Source organism: Odocoileus virginianus, chromosome 2 (genome assembly GCF_023699985.2).
Source record: "Odocoileus virginianus isolate 20LAN1187 ecotype Illinois chromosome 2, Ovbor_1.2, whole genome shotgun sequence".
Lineage (NCBI taxonomy): Eukaryota > Metazoa > Chordata > Mammalia > Artiodactyla > Cervidae > Odocoileus > Odocoileus virginianus.
The window spans coordinates 98,148,610-98,156,692 of NC_069675.1; positions in this window are offsets into that span (position 1 = coordinate 98,148,610).

Consider the following 8,083-nt stretch of genomic DNA (forward strand, 5'->3'; position numbering starts at 1 on the left):
TTAGTGACATCTAAGGAAATCACGGGATTCCATGCCCTTTGACCCACCAGTATCTTACAGACATCTGCCCATGTGTGAAGAGACATACAACAGTGATTCATTGCGACCTTGTATTTGCAAAAGGTTGGAAACAACCTAAGTATCCTTCAAAGAGGGCTGGTTAATCATGGTCCCACCATCCAGTGGAACACAGGGCGTCTGTTCAAAGAATGCGGAAGTGCCATGTGAACCGATATTTCCCAAGATATATTGTCCCATCAAAGAGGCGGATATGGAAGGGAGTGTGTAGTAAACCCATGTGTCATCAATTCATTTAGAGCTGACTACGTTTTGCCCCTGCGACAGACGAGATCTTAGTTCCCCGACCAGGGATCGAACCTGTGACCCTATAGAGGAAATAAGGAGTCCTAACCACCAGACCGCCAGGGAAGTCCGTAGAGTTCACTTTAAAAGATCAAGGATTCATATTACAGCCTCTCGGGAGCCAGTAGAAGCATGTTCAGCTGTGTATGAGAGGGAGAAGAGACGAACAAAACCCCTTTGTGGGCTAGTGGCTCACTTTTTAAGGGGGGGGGTGAAGAATATACAATTTTACCTTTAACTATGTAGATTATCTCTAGAGAGATAAATAAGAAACTGATAATATTAGTCACCTCCAGAGAAAAGATGAGTCCTGTGTCTGGGAAAGGAGTGGGAAGGAGGTCTTTTCACCAAAAGGCTTTGGTGTCTGAGATTTTGAACCACCTGTATTTAGCTATGCATCCTCCTGAGAGAAAAACGTAAGTGGACATGGGACACCTGTTAGGAGGCTGTCACGGTGGTCACGGTGAGAGGTGAAGTGATGGGCTGATGGATGCACTGCATTTGTTTATCCATTCATCTGTCCCAGGACATTTGGCTATTGCAAGTGACGGTGCTCTGAACCCGGGTCTACAGATAGGTCTTCGGGGCCCTGTTTTTTATTATGCTGGATGCATGCCCAGGAGTGGAATTGCTGGACCGTGTGGTCATTCTGTTTTTAACTTTGAGGAACTGCCGTACTGTTTTCCACAGGGCACATCATTTATTGTACTTCATTTATTCACCTTTGGCTGCGCTGGGTCTCCACTGCCCCGCGCGGCTCTTCCCCAGTTGCGGCGCCGGGCTCCTCATCCGGGGGCTCCTCCTGTTCAGGGCAGGGGCTCCGGGCACACGGCCTTTGCTAGTCGCGGCTCCCTGTGGCTTAGGCGCTTAGCGGCCCCGCGGCGTGGGGGATCTTCCCGGCCGAGGGGTGCAAGCCGCGGCCCCGGCAGGGGCAGGCAGATTCTTCACGACTGAGCCACCAGGCAAGCCACTCAGGGCTGCCCCATTTACCGTCCTCTACTGGGTGGAGGGACTTTCCGCAGACCAGCTTCCGGTTCTGACCGAGGCATTGCCTCTGGCCTTGGACCCTCATATCACGGCACCAGCAAATTGTCACAGAAGGTGGTAAGAGTGCATCTCATTCCAGATGGCCATCAATAACTTAGCTATCACAGAAGGGACCACATTCTCAAAAACCTAAAATCAGAAGTGCCACAAAAGCCAGCAAGTCCACTCCTGGGTATATATCCGAAAAAACCAAAAACACTAATTCAAAAAGATATATACGCCCCAATGCTCACACAATCATTTATAATTGCCAAGATAATGGAAGTAACCTAAATGTCCATCAACAGATGCATGGACAAAGAATATGTGATTAATATATTTACACACACACACACACACACACGGGAGACCTGGGTTTGATCCCTGGGTTGGGAAGATCCCCTGGAGAAGGGAAACGCTACCCACTCCAGTATTCTGGCCTGGAGAATTCCATGGACTGTATAGTCCATGGGGATGCAAAGAGTCGGACATGACTGAGCGACTTTCACTTTCTCACACACACACACACATATATATACACATACATAGAATGGAGTACTACTCAGCCATAAAAAGAATGAAATTTTGCCCATTTGCAGCAACGTGGATGAACTTGGAGGGCATTATGCTAAGTGAAATAAATCAGAGAAAGGCAAATACTGTGTGATATCACTTACATGTGGAATCAAAAAAATACAACAAACGTGACTATAACAGAAAAAGGTGCAGACTCACAGACTGAGGGGACAGACTAGTGGTCACCGTGGGGAGGGGGAGGGGGCAGTGTTGGGGGAGCATGTGAAGAGCACAGACTGCTGTGTATCAGATAAACCGCCAGGATATAGTATGCGACACAAGGAATATAGCCAATGTTATATGACAGCTATAAATGAAGTATGGCCTTTAAAAGCTGTGAATCACTATCATACACTTAAAACTTACATAATATTTTACACCAGCTATACTTCAATAACCCTGGAGGAGGAAATGGCAACCCACTCCAGTATTCTTGCCTAGAGAATCCCATGGACAAAGGAGCCTGGCAGGCTAGAGTCCATGGGGTCGCAAAGAGTCAGACATGACTGAGCACACACGTGTACTTCAATAAAATAAAATGTATAGATAGGTCATTTAGAAAAAAAAAAAAACAGAAGCGAGAGAGAGTCAGACATACAGAGAGGAGAATCCTTTGAAGACACAGACACAGAGGGAAGATGGCCCGATGACCATGGAGGCAGAGACTGGAGTGATGTCTGTACGTCCAACCAAGGAATGCCAAAGACAGCTGGCCACACCGGAGGCCAAGGGAAAGGAATGGAATGGATTACTCCACCTCCGGACCCTTCAGAGAGAGCGCGGCCCTACTGGTACCTTGATCTTGGACTTCTAGCCCCAGAACTATAGCAGAACAATTTTCTAGTATTTTAAGTCAAAACAAAATAAAATAAAAGTGACTGCAGACCAAGTATATATATTCCACTCAGTCCACGTGGAATATACTCCCAATGTGACTTCTCCTTAACCAAGCTTTTCCTAATACCAGTGACCATTTCAGTGCCTCCCAACACAAAGGAAATTGTGACCCGGGGGCAGGTTAGACGGAAAGAGACAGCAGCCTTAACCAACTGCAGTTAAAATAGCTTACCTTTTCCATTCTTATAAAGACACCTGCCCATGTGAATACAACGACCAAGCACCTCCCAAGAGCCTTAAAGAAAAGTACCTGCAATGAAGGGGGCCTGATGCTTAAATTCTGTTAGCTTCATTGAAATTTGCCTCTGCCTGGCACATTTTTGAAAATATTTAACTTGGCCATATAAACTCTGTGATCAGTCTTTGACGTTCCGCCCTGTAGGTGGATGCTTTTGAACTGTGGCGCTGAAGAAGACTCTTGGGAGTCCCTGGGACAGCAAGGAGATCAAACCAGTCCATCCTAAAGAAAATCAGTCCTGAATATTCATTGGAAGGACTGATGCTGAAGCTGAAGCCCCAATACTTTGGCCACCTGATGCAAAGCACAAGCTGGAATCAAGATTGCCGGGAGAAATATCAATAACCTCAGATATGCAGATGACATCACCCTTATGGCAGAAGGGGAAGAAGAACTAAAGAGCCTCTTGATGAAAGTGAAAGAGGAGAGTGAAAAAGTTGGCTTAAAGCTCAACATGCAGAAAACTAAGATCATGGCATCTGGTCCCATCACTTCATGGCAAATAGATGGGGCAACAGTGGAAACAGTGGCTGACTTTATTTTTCTGGGCTCCAAAATCACTACAGATGGTGATTGCAGGCATGAAATTAAAAGATGCTTACTCCTTGGAAGGAAGGTTATGACCAACCTAGACAGCATATTAAAAAGCAGAGACATTACTTTGTCAACAAAGGTCCGTCTGATCAAGGCTATGGTTTTTCCAGCGGTCATGTATGGATGTGAGAGTTGGACTATAAAGAAAGCTGAGTGCCAAAGAATTGATGCTTTTGAACTTTGGTGTTGGAGAAGACTCTTGAGAGTCCCTTGGACTGCAAGGAGATCCAACCAGTCCATCCTAGAGGAAATCCTGGGTGTTCACTGGAAGGACTGATGTTGAAGCTGAAACTCCAATACTTTGGCCACCTGATGCAAAGAACTGACTCATTGGAAAAGACCCTGATGCTGGGAAAGATTGAAGGCAGGAGGAGAAGGGGACAACAGAGGATGAGATGGTTGGATGGCGTCACCGACTCAATGGACATGGGTTTGGGTGGACCTCGGGAGTTGGTGATGGACAGGGAGGCCTGGCGTGCTGTGGTTCATGGGGTCACAAAGATTCGGACACGACTGAGCGACTGAACTGAACTGAACTGAACTGATGCAAAGAGCTGACTCATTGGAAAAGACCCTGATGCTGGGAAAGATTGTAGGCAGGAAGAGAAGGGGACGACAGAGGATGAGATGGCTGGATGGCATCACTGACTCAATGGACATGAGTTTGAGTAAACTCCGGGAGATGGTGATGGACAGGGAGGCCTGGTGTGCTGCAGTCCATGGGGTCGCAGAGTCGGACATGACTGAGCGCTTGAACAACAACGTGTAGGTACGTAGTTTAATTTTGCTTTGGAACCAGTTAACTAGGCAGACGATCGTCCTCTGGAACAGGGTGTCCCGCTTGGAAGTAAAAAGAAAACCACTCCCCACGTCCCCATCATTGACCGTCATTGGTGGCACTGTGTGGGAGCATTCTGGGACCTGTGGCCACGCCTCCCGGGGGGTCAGACCTGACGGGGAGGGTCTGACATCGCCCCCGCCCCCCCTCCCGCCCAGAGCAGGCCTCTTATTAGGCTCTGCTCCCGGTGCCCCCAGTCAGGCGGCCTTCCTCTGCGGCAACCGCTTTCTTTTAGGGTGTCATGGACGTTGAGGACCACCAGGTGGCGGTGTCTGCTCATGGGGCGCTCTGTTGCCACCTCGTGGCCGAAAGTGAGCATTACGCCTTCTCCCCAGTCCCGAGGGAGAATCCAGTTCCAGAAGGCAAGGGTTAACCCTTCACTCTGTTCTGTGGGCTGACCCAGCGGCCCAGGAAGGAATATTCATATTCTGGGGCCTAAAGGAAACATTTTTCAAAGCCTTCCTTGCTCTCGGTTGATTGCATTCTTCTTCTTGTTGTTGAGTCACTAATTCGTATCCGACTCTTTGGGACCCCATGGACTGCCACACGCCAGCCTTCCCTGTCCATCACCATCTCCCGGAGCTTGCTCAAACTCATGTCCATTGAGTGGGTGATGCCATCCAACCATCTCATCTTCTGTCCCCCTGACCTTCTCCCCTTGCCCTCAATCTTTGCCAGCATCAGGGTCTTTTCCCCAAAGTGTCATTGTTCAGTTCAGTTCAGTCCCTCAGTCGTGTCTGACTGCGACCCCATGGACTGCAGCACGCCAGGCCTCCCTGTCCATCACCAACTCCTGGAGTTTACTCAGACTCATGTCCATTGAGTCGGTGATGCCATCCAACCATCTCATCCTCTTCTCCACCCGCCTTCAATCTTTCCCAGCATCAGGGTCTTTTCAAATGAGTCAGTTCTTTGCATCAGGTGGCCAAAGTATTGGAGTTTCAGCTTCAGCATCAGTCCTTCAGGACTGATCTCCTTTAGGATGGACTGGTTGGATCTCCTTGCAGTCCAAGGGACTCTCAAGAGTCTTCTCCAACACCACAGTTCAACAGCATCAATTCGTTGGCGCTCAGCTTTCTTTATAGTCCAACTCTCACATCCATACCTGACCACTGGAAGTGTCATTGTTACCTGTTCCCAATGCTATGAGGCTTCAGGGAAAGCCCCAGCTGCTTCTTTAACAGGGTTCCAGAGCCTTCCTGGCCTCTCTCTCACCTCCCGGCCCTGCCTGCCCGCCCCACCTCTGCCTCTGACCTCCACCGTGGATCCCAGGCAGGACCACGGCCTCACCCTTAGGAAGCTGCTGCTTTGGGGGAGAAGCGATAAACAAGAGGGCTTCCCTGGTGACTCAGTGGTAAAGAATCCGCTTGCCAGTTCAAGAGATGCGAGTTCAATCCTTGATCCGGGAAGATCCCACAAGTCCGTGTGCCACAAATACTGAGCCTGTGCTCTAGAGCCCGGGAGCTGCAGCAGAAGCCCCCGCAGTGAGAAGCCCACACAGCGCAACGAGAGAGTAGCCTCCACCGACCGCAGCTAGCGAACAGCCCGCTCTGCAAGGAAGACGCAGCACAGCCGAAAAGAAACAAAATCACCCTAAAAAAGAAAAGGAGTGAAGCAGCACTGCAGGCTCTGCGAGGGGATGAGTTTGTGAGTAACAGGCTCAGAGCATGACCCCAAACGCTCCAGGCAAGGTGAACTCTGAGCTGCACCCTGAAGGATGCTGAGGAGTCAGCCAGGCGGCAGATGGAGGACGGGTGGGGGAGTCACTGGAGGCAGGTGAGGTTTCCTTCTAGAGCAATCACTTCTGCTTCCGTGAGAGAACAGATTCGCAGAGACAAAGCAGAGCGTCACTGGGTGGGGGCTAGGGGGTGGTCAGGGCCTCAGGAGCCTCCCTAAGGTGGTGGGCAGTTCATGTTTTTAATGTTTTGCTTATTTTTGGCTGTGCTGGGGCCGTCATCGTTGCAGGGGCTTTTCTCTAGTTGCCGTGTGTGGGCTTGTCTTGTGGTCATGGGTTCTCGGGCGCACAGACTTCAGTAGTCACGGCACATGGGCTCAGTAGTTGCAGCTCGAAGGCTTTGAACAAGGGCTCAGGACTTGTGGCCCACGGGCTTCGCTGCTCAGCGGCCTGTGGGATCTTCCCGGATGAGGGATCAAACCCGTGTCCCCTACGTCGGCAGGCGGATTCTTCACCACTGAGGCCCCAGGGAAGCCCTGGTTGTGGATAGCTTAGAATCAGCTTTGCAGGTTCAGAAACTCAATTCCTTCAATAGCCAAAGATATGTGTGCCATATTTAGCAAATAAAAATACACCTACCTAATTGGAATTTCAGATAAATTATGAAAAAATGGTTATGTGAGTATATATAACAATAAGTATGTATAACTTATAAGTATACTTATAAACATAAGTATGTCCCTAATATCATGTGAAATTCTAATTTAACAGTGTATCTAATGTTTTATCCATCAACTCGACTGTCAATGATAGACTTCAGGACTGACTCATGTGTATCAAACTCACAGGGGACTAATAGAAACACACCGATTTATTAATTTACAGTGGTGGAAATGGCTAAAAATAGACATCTCTTGTTCAGGCTCTCCTTTCTGACAGATTAAACCAACCGATGCTCACTGCTTGGTGAGCATGGAATGAGAGCAAAGGACATGAGAAGTTTGAAAGGACATTTTATCTCAAGGTGAAACCGTTAGGTGTCATTTCCAGGGCTCCCAAGAGCTGTGGCCCCACACGCCTTTATGTTTCAACCCAGAAAGGAATTCAGCGAGAGGCCAAGTGGTAGATAAGAAGCCACTTATTAGGACACTTGGAAGGTTTGCAAGTGGGCAGGCAAGACTGCACTGTCTCTGATACTCAGGGGGTTACACTTCTATAATCAGAGGAAGAGAGGGGAGGAGGAGGAGACCTTTTTTGTCTTTCTTGAGTAGACATGTCTCTATCATCAATTCCTCCCTCAGATACGGCAGGGCTGTTTACTCGTCCCTCCCAATATGGGCAGGCCAGGACTGTCATAGCACCTTGGAAAAATATTTTCAGGTCTCAGGACAATGAGGGTCTTTCATTTTGAGGAGTCACCTTCCCATAAGTGATTGCTTTTTATGTGCACAGAGCCTGTCTTGGGGATCATCAAGTTCATGACCCCACTGGGCATGTTGTAGGCCTTATTTCTTTTTTATTGTTTCGGGGGGGTTACTAACTTACTGAGCTCACGGGGAGGATGTAGGTCTCGTGTCACTGTTGTTTTTGTTTGTTTGGGGACATGTCTTCTGCTTCTGTTGCATGGTTTTGTTGCTAAGCAAGTTAGCTGGATTTTGTCATTAAGATGGCCAATTTGACTCTGATGCTAAGTGATTTGTTTTGCTTCATGAGCGAAGCAAGCCCATATTGCTTCAGAGTTTTCCCATTACTCTCTTGAGTGATCATTAGTCTTACTGTGGTCTCCCAAATCCCCCTGAAGTTCCCTATCTATAATTCCCTAATGGGGAATTCTGTCTCTATCAAAGGCATGGGAAAGTGGAGGATTATCCTGGCC